The sequence below is a fragment of the Dufourea novaeangliae genome, unplaced genomic scaffold (assembly GCF_001272555.1).
Source record: "Dufourea novaeangliae isolate 0120121106 unplaced genomic scaffold, ASM127255v1 scaffold109, whole genome shotgun sequence".
NCBI lineage: Eukaryota > Metazoa > Arthropoda > Insecta > Hymenoptera > Halictidae > Dufourea > Dufourea novaeangliae.
In genome coordinates, this window is record NW_015373997.1 from 742,895 (window position 1) to 754,559 (window position 11,665).

Sequence of the window (11,665 nt, forward strand, 5' to 3'; positions counted from 1 at the left end):
GATCACGTTTGTTCCTAATCACGGTGATATTTCACAGTGATTCGTGATTTTTCGTGATCGTTTCTGATTGGTGGAGAAACCTAACAGTTCTTTGTTAACATTAACGACAATAAAACACAAATTCGAGTTTTATCGTATAAAGGGAAGGAATAATTACAAACAATGAAGAATAATGAATAAATTAATGATTATAAATTATAATCTACATGTTACTTAGCAAATCATTCTTTTAGAATTTCTTGTTTTTTCTTCTACTGATTTTTAAAAACACAAATAGTAACGTAATTCATCATAAAATCATATTGAATACGTTTTTCTGTTTAAAGAACAACTTACGATCGCAGTGAGCAAATTCACTCGAGACAAAAAAATCGCAATCACGGTCGTGAATGAAGTTAAATCGCGACCGTGATCGTGATTCGGCGATCACTGTGATAAATCACCGTTAGTGATTTTGCACGCCATTTATAGTCACAACAAAGAGACGCACAGATTCTCGGCTAAAGAAGAATTTCTTTCGCTACGCCAATGGAGCGCGTAGTTCACTGCGCTGTTAATCTAATACATATAACGATTCGTACACGTTTTCCTTCGCTGATTCATGTTCAACACGCATTGGCTGGAGGGCTCGTCGGTCTCCACGTCGAGAGATAAACCTTGTTTCCTTGCGTTTCGTTTCTCACAGACGCCTCCGTTGTTGCATCACATACTGCGCGTATGGCTCATGATGCAGCGGCGCAACCACGTTTTAGCGCGATACTGAGGAATCGTGATTCTGATCACGTTTTTTTTTCCTTCGATCTGCTTTTCAAGATTTTGATTCTTTTTTCTTTTGATTGTTCGAACGCGTCCTTATCTTATACCACGATCAAATTTAACGCTAGAACCATCAGCGTATAATGTAAAATGTATAGTAAATTGAAAGTCAACGTAAATTCCGACGAAAGCATCTTTATGGTTTCAGTAATTGTAAAATAAAAAGATTTAAGGTCTCTTATTTTGATGGGTTTTGATTGTTCATAGCTTTAAGGGCTTTTTTATCAAAGAGGTAGAAAGTAAAATGACTGTCGATCACTTATATTCTGTACACTATAGGACGCTGTAAAAATAATTGAAGGAATTTGACATATTTTGCAATTATATTGCGAACAGATAATCATTTATTTCTCGCTACGTAAATGCTTTCCAATGATAGTGTGAAAAGTTTAACAGGAATCACTTTCCAAAAATACCTGGATATTAAAAAACAACTGGTAATCTATAAATTGTTTTCATAGGATCTGTCCACTTATTCATAACAGCGGAAGAGCAAAGTGAAAAAGTGTTGAGCTTGTTGTGCTCGAACGTGAATAACGGTATTGAGAATGAATATTCGACGACCAGAATTCTACGTAAATTGAATAGAAAGGAATTAAAAGAGCAATCGAGGGAAATCTAATCTGTTAGATTAGAACTGCACGGTGACGTTACGGTACGCGTTCCGATTTCGAAGTAACCTTGTTTGATTTGCGAATTGGATAGAACAGACACAGAACGGAATTGTCGTATAATTAGACGAATTTAAACTTGGCGGAGAATTCCCGGGGTTTTCGCGATTTCCTTCGCTGGATGTGGCGAACGCAAAAATCAAGGTGAAAGGTTAAGCTTGACGTCTCCGTTGTCTACCAGCTGTTCTATTATTAATTAGACTATAGCACAAAGAACATATTTAGCAAGCTACGTGTTCCAGTTATAGAATAAACTTCTTTGGGGCCGAGAATAGGTAAACGACTTAATGATATAACTACGTATTTACGGTATAGATACGTTCTCTCATTCTAAGAGAAATAAAATAAGAAAGTAACACTCGATCAGGAAAAACGAGGACGGTGATGAAATTATGATAAATTTACAAAAATTACGATAAATAATACGGGTACACTTGCATCGGTATTAAATTCTGAAAATTTTCACGTTGTTTGTTCGATTTGTTTGTAACAACAAAACTTTCATTTCTCATAAAGACAATAAACGAACACGAAAATCCTTGGAGAATAAATTTATCCTAGCGTCCGTGGTGAAACAATCAGCATTGAAACTCTTCAATTCTTTATTGTATAACTAGTTTCTCTATAGACGTTATTATCGTGCAATTAATAGTATGCTGGTTCACGGTATAGTAAAGTCAAACTGCCACTTAAGATCGTCGCTCAAGATACAGAAAAACCAAGCAAACGACATAATGATACCCGATGCATGACAAAACTTTACCATTCTTTCGTACACCTCGGACAACGTGTTATTTCTATGCTGACACGTGAAACGTGATTAGAACCGATCGCTAGATCTCAAAGCTCCCGGAGTGTAATGACGCAATCGTGACGCCTTCTAGTTTCGTCAGGGAGCCATTGTCGTACTACTACGTCTTCCCATTAGCCAAAGTTAAGGAGAAGCCTTCGACGGAATCCTACCGTCCTCGTTTGAAACTTTCACGTGGAAAACGAAGTATCAGTGGGAAATTTGTTCGATATGTTCCATTAAATAGATAGAATAAGTAGAATTAATTAATGTCTGATAAACATTACGTTCAAATTCAATATACGCGTTTTGTAGTTGATCGATCGAGTAACTTTAAGGGGTCATTCTACTTTGACTCGTTTCCAATTAGTCTGAGCTGAGATATCATCTGCGCAGCGGAGATACGGTTTTTCTGAAATGTCACATTCATGCTAAGGAAAAATTTAAAATGAAATATGATAAAATTATTTTTGCAATTTTTCTATATTATTTATAAGTAGTTTAGTAAATACTAACAAGACGCATTTGAGTACATACTGTATTTACCGAGGAAACAATCCCTAAAAGTGGCTTAACTATTTCGAATGTCAAAGTAGAATGACCCCTTTAAGTGGAGCGATAAACGGGACAAATGCTGAATCGAGGGTTTCTTTATTTATATAAATATACTATCATATTGTAACGTTTATACCAACGACATTTGCAAAATGGATCAATCTTAAAATAATTCTCATCTAATAATTTTAAACATTTCCGTACAATCACTGAAAATCGAAAATCCATGCAAACGTTCTCAAGCAAAGTCCGCAATTGTTCTCCACTACCCCTCTGACATTTTTACAACAGCTTAAAGAAGGTGCTTCAAATTTTACGGGCATAACCACATTAATAAAAAAACATATTGTTTTGTTTTTATTCGTGCAGCTAATGGTCAAGTTTCAGGCATGAAGATCAGTCCCGAGTCGTGTTTCTTTATCCCGTTTTATACATTGTTTCTAGTTAGGACCTCCATCTTCCTCGTGAGGAACGGGAGCTCGATTGCAACGAGTTCCCGTTCGTATAAAAAATTCAACCGGAGAACCACTCGAGTTCCCAACACTTTTCATTCTCGCGAACGAAAGAGTTAGCCGTTGCAATGGACGTGAAAAATTCAGGCGACGAGAGTTTTCCTAGCGCGCTACTACCATTCTCATCGAGACGCCGCGACGGACGATCGAAGAGGAACTCTTCGAAGCCGACCTCGACCAGCAATTCGAATTTTACGTAATGCCGATAATTTTATTATCGACGATTCAATCGATCGCAATTAAATCGACATCGTGTGTTCGACTTAACGCGACCGATGGATAAACCTTGATTATTACGAGCACAACGATTTCATCGATATTATCTCGATCAACCGCTCTCGAGTCCCCTTTATTAACCACAATTTCCGAAAGTCTGTCCATGTAATCGGTTCCAAAATTTAAATAAATTTTGCACCGTGGACTTGGCTAACAACCATGCATTAACATAGAAAAAAGAAAAATTTCAATCGAGGGAACGGGTTAAATATTCACCGACTTCGCCCGCCACTCCGGCCTCTCCGTTAATTTTCTTCGTTTGAACTATCTGTTTTTGAAATAAGTCATCGAATTAGTCACCTGCTTCAATTGCCAGTCGATTTGGGTCTGAAAACGGGGAACATCGAAACCAAACGGTAATTTAATGGCTCTAGATCACGTTTCGGTACCGTGTCTGACCGTGGTTCACCGTTTCTACTTATGATAAACGGGACTATCTCCTAGTCTTTTAATTTTACGATTACCCTGAAAAATTTTGGAAAAGTTTTGGCCTTAGGTAAACGCCCCTCCCCCCAAATTGTGGAATTGTATGGCCCTAATTTTTTGACCAGGGACTGTAATATCTCAGAAACTAATCAAGACCAGCAGCTAGAACTTTATATTTAGGGTTCTCTCACCTTCCCCCACCCGACCCTCAAAAATTTCGTTTCAGTCGATGTTCTATTGAGTCTATTCTATCGATTTAGACGACGTAAGTTCTTCTGTAACAGGAAAACGTTTCGACGAAGATACTACGAGGCTCGAAGAGGATAGAAGTGGCGCACAGGGTCAGGCGTTGAACGTTTCAGAGAATGAAATTGAAGGAAGCACACGTCTGGCGGGTCACGTGACGTCGCCGAGAGATCTCCCACACCCACCATCCCGTCACGTGAATTCCTCCCGGTTTCCTTGTTCTTACTAGCTCGGGTGCATTCCGCTCGTTTCACCTTTTATTCGACTCCGGAGAGACGCGCGGCCTCGAGTGTCATGGGACCCGGAGAGATCACGGACAGAGACGAAATCATACGCCGATCGATAGAAGACCGTTCAGAGGAGACGCTGAATATTTTATACACAAGACGTGGATAGAAAACTCACGCCCCTATGGGTATCAGGTCACCCCCTTGAACAGCGCCAATTCTCCAGACACCAAAAACTACAATAATGACTCGATGAGTGCGACAGACTCGGATGCGTTTCGGAGCATTCGTGGCAAGGCGGAAAGATTCTCAGCCCATCAGAAATTTTTTTTTTTTGCCCGAAGCCAAATCTCTGCCTAGCTTCATTTTACTCTGTTTTGATTGGATCCAAAGGGGAACCCCCATTGTGGTGGGAATAACGCCGTTGTTCGTGTCGCATTCATCGAGGAATCACTGTATTAGAGTCCCGTAAAATTTCTCCGATCCTTTATACACCATCTCTATCGCCCACTATTTCTGTCCAACCATAATTCCTTCAAGTAAAAGCGAACTCAGGCTGAAGTTTAGTTCCTCGAAGTCATCATACTCTCGACAATTTTCCCCGCGTGTCGTGACCACTCCGTGAAACGCCGAAATTCAACGAGCGACGTGCAGGGTTGAAGGGGTTGGGTACCTTCGAGCCCAACCTGTCCCCTAATTAGCGGACTTCCCGTAGAGCAAAGACGACGTTTTTCAACCTGAGCCTCGAGAGTCGAGTAGTGACCCTCGAGCTGTCGAGTTGCTAGCTCTGCAATCACCGCGGCTGTGGAAGAACGCGTCAGAGAGCTCCTCTGCCAACCCCACCCCTTTTCATTTTCCATCAAACAAGTAGGATTTTTTGAATCCTCCAGAACCGGAATTTCGGAGTTCCGCCCGGTGCACTGGCGAAATTGAATTTTTTAATTATCGCCCGGAAAAGTAACGCTATCTCTCCCTCTTTCGCGAGTTATTGCGAGCGGGAGCGCAGGAATATTTTAGCGGCCGTGGGCGCGATTTATCGCGGACGGTTTATCAGTTGGATAGTTCTTTGCCTGCCTCTCGGAAATTGAAGTTACCCAGGCCAAAATTTCGAGGCACTGTCTGAAGCGAATAGATTGGAACGGTGAAGGATTTCGAAAGAGTATCTCGTTGTTTTTATGGGATGTTTGATGCACGGTACAGGTGAACAATTTAAGGCCACGCTCTTTAGTTGCGAATTTCTTGGTAGATGAGGAAAACTCGGATTCTTGCTCCTCGGGGAATTCCGAGCTGTACATTGTTTTTTATAGCCGAGTCAAGCTGTTGTATAAACCGCTGTTGTATACGTTCGACGAATGCTATTCTTGTTTTATTTTTTGAATTGGTACAGCTATTTTCTAATAGATTGTTAACCCACTGACGACCATGGGTTTTTCAAGCTTCTTCGTGTAGGTGTCGCCGTGTTTCAATAAAATAGTTATAAATAGATTATTTCTGAATGGAATAACGAGAAATATTAACCCGATGAATTTAAATTACATATTATTTTTCGTGAGGAACCTATGGAACTGACGGAAAAATGAATGTGTCGTATTGGTACGTTTAGGCTCGTCATTGGGTTAAGTAAGAAATATTAATATTGTCACGAGCACTGTACGAACACCGAGTAGAAAGTCAAGGCCTGCTCCGGTCACACAGGAATCGAGAAGATGGTGCATCTCTGCCCAACATCGAAGTTATCGATTTAATACAAGCTCCGGAACCTGTGGTCAACAGAGGACACGTCCCCGGAAGTTCGAGTTGAGAAGGATCGTGCGAGAACAAGTTATTATAATTTTTATTCCCAATTTATTGTTTCGTCGTTGTATAGTCTTATTTAGTTCACATTATAAATAAAGACGACTCACGAACAATCACGGATGTTGTAGCAATATTGTCAGTGATGTTGATATTTCATATATTTGAACTTCGATATTCTGTGCTCCCACCGAGAATTCTGAGTGCCTGCGCTTTGTTGAGTCACTGACACTCGACGAGTTCTTGGCATTTGTGATCCGTCAAGGATATTACAAACAAATATGGACTTCGATGCAGTACAATTGTAGAGGTACAGAAGAGAAAACATCGAGAGAACTAAGTCCAGTTTCACGACGTTTTATCGTCGCTCTATTACAAGAAGAATATAAAAAAGAGAGAGAGAAGAAATGTTAATAATATTGATAATGTATTTGACGAGCATTAAACGGGACTGATTCTCGTAAACAGTGTCGTGTGCGCGTAATACGCCACCAGTGGAAAGTATTACGTATTACAGGCGAAAGAAACATGGTTTTTTTCTGCGCCCTTTCCCCGCTTTTATTTCCCCCTCTTCTTTTTGAATCCCATGTAACGCTTTTCCTTTTCATGCTCGCGCGAGAAACGCTCGTGAAACGAATTGTGTTTCGACGGATTCACCGTGGAAATGAAATATTCTAAAAAAATATTCTAGTCAATATTCCGCTAAAGTATAAGAATTATCGTTAACGATATTAACAGAGTTTTCACATTTATGTAATTTCATTGCTTTTTAAGCATATTAAACATTGAAATGCTTTAAATAATATACATATTTCCCACCCGACAGATAATTACGAGGGGAATTCAATTTAACCATTGTTACCGTCGGTCAACATTTTATTAACCCGAATTCTGGTCGCGTTCAGAAGTGAATTAATTATTCGATCGACTAACATAATGTGCAGGAAATCACAAGCAGAGAAATTATATAATGATGATTAACATTATGGAAGATTTTTTCGAAATTCGAAAACGCATCATCAGTTAATAGGTGAACAGATAAGTGACCTGTTATTTCTTCACGAAATCGGTATAATTGTTTCTATAGAAGTCAAGGATTTACGTCGTTTAATTTATAACCGTAAAAATGTTCCTGCGTATTACACCATTCTTACTCAACTCAAAATCGAGAATATAACTTTCCATTTAAAACATGTGACCTCACAATTCGAAAAATACATCTAGTACACATTATACTTTTCTATATTTATTGCACAAGCAATACAAAAATTCAATGACCCATTTATTCCCACTATCTGACCCAAACCTCCCTCGAGGTATGGGTCAAATATCTAGTTTTGGAACTATTATATTTGTACAGATTCCATTGTAATAATAAAATTACATCATAAAGGAACATCCATGGTAAGACTATACTGATTATAATTCTTCAGATTTAAAGTGTGTATCTCTTTCATTTTAATCACTACTACAAATTAATTGAAAACTGACCAAAACTTAGCCACTCTCCTCTACTTCTAAATTATTCGAGTCTGCTTGTTCCATTCCGTGGTGATTAATGGCAACAAGATTCCGAACAGATGAACCAACGGGCATGGATTCTGAAGGATATGCATCCAAGAACGAGGCCGTATTAACGCGGCAGAAATAATGGCGACGAGTCCGCGACCCAAATCGTCGATAGGAGATCTCAGCCTCGAACAGCTTAAGATTCGACGGGATCCAACGCGGGATGCCAAATGATCGCGCGAAGGAAGCACAAGTTGGCACACACCGTCCGCGGGCGAACTGGTGGAAACGTTAGGTCGGTGCATTCACCCGACATTTCCCCGAGAAACGTTATCAAACGAGTATCGATTACCCGCGGAGAAATTCCTTAAGGCAAGTCCGCACTCGACGCAAGTCGACCCGAGCATAACAGTATTTGAAAAAATTCTACATTTCACGACAAAACTATTTAATTAGAACATTCCTTAAGATTTGGTGAAAATGTAACTTTTCTTTCGGAATTAATTACAAGAAAATGAATACAAATTATGACTAATTTTTGGGTAATGTTTAGTGATGTTTTAAACTGTAAAAGGGATTCTTTTTTGATAATATACGCTGTATATGTAATACAGATCGTATCTGCCCGAATGTATATAATTTTGAAACGCTTTACAGTGGTGTTATTGAAACTTTTAACATTCAGTTACTTGACGCGCCTCCTGGACACGCGAGAGTTGACCTTTCTAAGCATCGTATTAATATTTATTTAAGTGAAAGTCTGTCCCTCATTCATAATAATCCAAATCTCTCTTTTACACACCACGAAAACGAGTCTTGTAAGATTCACGGATAGAGTCGTAAATTTTAATTCGATTCGACAAATAGTTGCCTTCGAGAATCTCTTCTCTGGCGTTCGAAATCGAATCGTGATTTAACGTCAGCACCATCGACAATTGAGCCGTTTACAGGTCATAATAACAAACTCTATTTTTTTAATTGTTTAAAATTGTAGTGCTAAAGCATTTGATTGGTACATAATTACATGATTTTATTGATTTTCTCAACCTATTCTTTTGTGCAGTTAACCGTTTTGAAAAATGAACGCCTCGATTATCGTACATGTGTCTTTTTACAAGAACTCTGGCAATAATAGATACACTGCTGACTTTATGCATTCATAGCTTATAGATCATTGTGAAGTACAATAAAAGACAAAACTTTCATCAGATGCAACGAGTTTTCTATTTTATTCTAACTCCAATAAGCCACTTAAAAGAAGGAAGAAATTTCTATTTCTGTTCTTAGCTTCATGAATTTACAAAATGTCATTTCGCAATAAAGATCCGTATTCTAATAACAGATTTTCTCAAGACCGTATTGTCGTGCATGAAACACACCGATAAAATCGAAATTAAAGTAACAATATTTACCATACAACCATTATTGGAACAGTTATCCAACAGACATTTATCAATTATCACTTTGTGCTTCCCTGACAGTTACAATTCACATATCGTGTAAACACGATACTTCCAGAATACTCGAATCTCCTGAATAAAAGTAAACCTCGACGTTCCAGAGAAAAGAAAATATGTACACTTCGAACAACTTTTACAACGAGATTATATATCACAGTCGATTCGATTGCACCGGTGTGGGTCTACCGTTATTGTGGTTAAACCGCTTCGGTAAGTTAATCCGTTTCGACATTTTTTTTATTCTTGTTTCTTTTTTTTCTTACCGTCACGTTACGATCCCAGAGAGCGTAGTACTCGACACAGTGTTGGTGAATTAAGAGGTATCGATTCACGTCGGTAACAGTGTCGATCCCCAGTTGGTAGCGTTCGCGCGACTTTCGGGAAGTAGTCATTCGAACAATAGTCGATACCGAAGCCGCGTATAATAACGGACATCGAGAGATATGCGTGACCTGAATTATGAAATCGTTGTGTCGCGGCTGGGAGAACGGTGGAGGGAAAGGGAGAGAGAGATATCGAACAGAGTACACGAGCCCGAGGGTTTCGTGCGTTCGGTGCACTCGACAGAGAGAGCCCGCTTAAATAACTAATGGGAAAAACGGTATCCTTCCGTTCGTGGTATCCGATGCTGGTATTTCGAGAGGGACACGCGAACCACGCTCACGAGGGGACGTGATCGAGAAAGGGACAAAATACGAGAGAGCCTGAATGCAAGATGTGCAACCAACGACGGGTTTCGGGGGACCTTTCAAACGCGTGAAGTTCGCTGTACGTTCGATGCTTCGATTGTGGATTTCTGGGGAGAATAACAATTTTTTGGAGTAGGTAATTTATAACAGTAAGAGCAAATATGGGAATATCTTTCACCTCTTGATTATTGAAGTTTTTTCTTTTATAATAAATGTTTTGTGCTTATTGTATTTTGCAGAGCCTTGTAGGCTGTGAATGCAGAACATCTACAGTCTATTAATGTTTAATAATTATTCGACACATTTCTGTCCTTGTAACTATGGAACCGTTCGGTAAAAATTGAGCGAGAAACAATCGTTACTTTCAAACTATTAAATGGATTTAAGACAAGTCTCTGTATCACACTGTTTGGCTTGAAATAAAATATGAATTTAATATCATTTTTAGACTATCATATGGCAAACTAGACCACTTAGAACGAAATAATTTTTACTATCGGAGAGAGTGGAATATAATAGAAATAATACAGGAAACATGTAAAATGTCACTTTTTTTAAATGTGGACTTAATACACTCTGGTTCTGGGGTCTAAATTTAGAAGTAAAAATTTTACAGGTTAATATATTCTATACACATTCGATTAGGTTGAGTCTGAGACAACATTCGATAGTACAGTGTGAATAAACGGCAAAAATGAATGTGTAAAGTGCAGTTTCTAACTGTGGAGTATCCTGTTACCTCCATGAGAAACAGCCTCGATGAACTAATTTTATTTCGCTGCAACTGATTGTCACGATAACGGTTAAAGAGATCTTGTTTAATCGAGAATATAATACTCTAAGCCAGAGTATCATTTTCAGAAAGAAAAAAAAACGAATTAGACTGAGAAATAAAGTACTGAATTCAGAGTTATGATCACAGTGAAATGAAAAGTGTCTCAATGTTAACCTAATAATCTCGAACAAAAACCTGTATAACATTTACTACACCAGGTATGGACAAGTTTAATTAAGGTTCAACTTCCACTTACAGGTGTACTAGAAGCGGAGAGGATCTGTCTGGCGCAACGTTTCCTTATTAATATTCAAATTAATGCCACAAGTGTCGTTTCAAAGATCACCGATGCGACGAGCGTAGTAACGCACACCTGACATATTTAAAAACACAATCGCGATTCGAACACAATTACACCACGGCCCGTGAAATGCTCGCCGAACGACCGACTGCGATGCGTTCCCCTCGGAAGTCGGCGGTACACTGACGCTCGTAACATTAACGCAACCTTTTCCCTGTTCGTATAATCTCTCAGGTAGTGGAGAATCTGCTTAGAACGATGCTTTTTTTTTTACACTCATGCGACGAGTTCCGGAAACACTCCAAATTCGTTTGCGAATTAACTGACACAACTACCGATTTAAGAACATCAATTTATAGTACGTTCAGCTGCCTTATCAATAAATTAATTAATTACTCATTGGTACACACATCGTACTTTTTCTTACGCTAATAATACATTTTACAAGACACAAATTTTACATTCTTACCGTTCACACACGATTGCGTCGGTTAAAAATGTCTCATTTCGAGGATTACACGAAATCGTTCGTGTCTCTTTATCATAACGACATCGACACAGTTACGTAGACTTTTGTAAGTGCTCCGACTAATGGAATTAACGTTAACTGTTGCCAGG

The 11,665-nt window shown here is 38.9% G+C and overlaps 1 protein-coding gene across 1 annotated transcript in view; it reads right to left on the reverse strand.

The window, feature by feature from the left end:
• Positions 1-11,099, reverse strand: part of LOC107188067 (protein GDAP2 homolog) — a 51,588-nt gene extending 40,489 nt beyond the window's left edge. Inside the window, exon 1 of the mRNA XM_015576308.1 lies at positions 11,003-11,099. The gene's annotated coding sequence lies outside the window, so the exon portion shown is untranslated. The remainder of the gene's footprint in view (positions 1-11,002) is intronic.
• Between the last annotated feature and the right edge of the window lie 566 nt (positions 11,100-11,665).